Consider the following 317-nt stretch of genomic DNA (forward strand, 5'->3'; position numbering starts at 1 on the left):
CGCGAACTACCAGCTGGAAAATGCCACCAGTTCCTGGGACTTACCACCTGCGAGCCTTTACCATGTGGAAGCTTCCCCTACCAGAGAGCTGCCTGAGATACACCACCTGGAAGCCTCTACCAAACAGGGACGGGAAGATCCCTCCCTCTGGGTAGATGCATCGCCTGGAATCCTCAACCACCTAATTATACCATCCTCTAGGAAGCTACACTACCTGGAAACCCCCATCACCTAAGAACGGGAAGAAACCACCGTTTGGCAAGCTACACTACCTGGAATCCTCCACCACCTAAATATACCATTCTCTAGGAAGCTTA

General features: G+C 51.7%; 1 protein-coding gene across 1 annotated transcript in view; it reads right to left on the reverse strand.

Moving 5' to 3' along the window:
• LOC119590637 (dipeptidase 1-like) overlaps positions 1-317 on the reverse strand; it is a 10350-nt gene that overhangs the window by 5885 nt on the left and 4148 nt on the right. The window lies entirely within an intron of this gene.

Source organism: Penaeus monodon, chromosome 27 (assembly GCF_015228065.2).
Source record: "Penaeus monodon isolate SGIC_2016 chromosome 27, NSTDA_Pmon_1, whole genome shotgun sequence".
Taxonomy (NCBI): Eukaryota; Metazoa; Arthropoda; class Malacostraca; order Decapoda; family Penaeidae; genus Penaeus; species Penaeus monodon.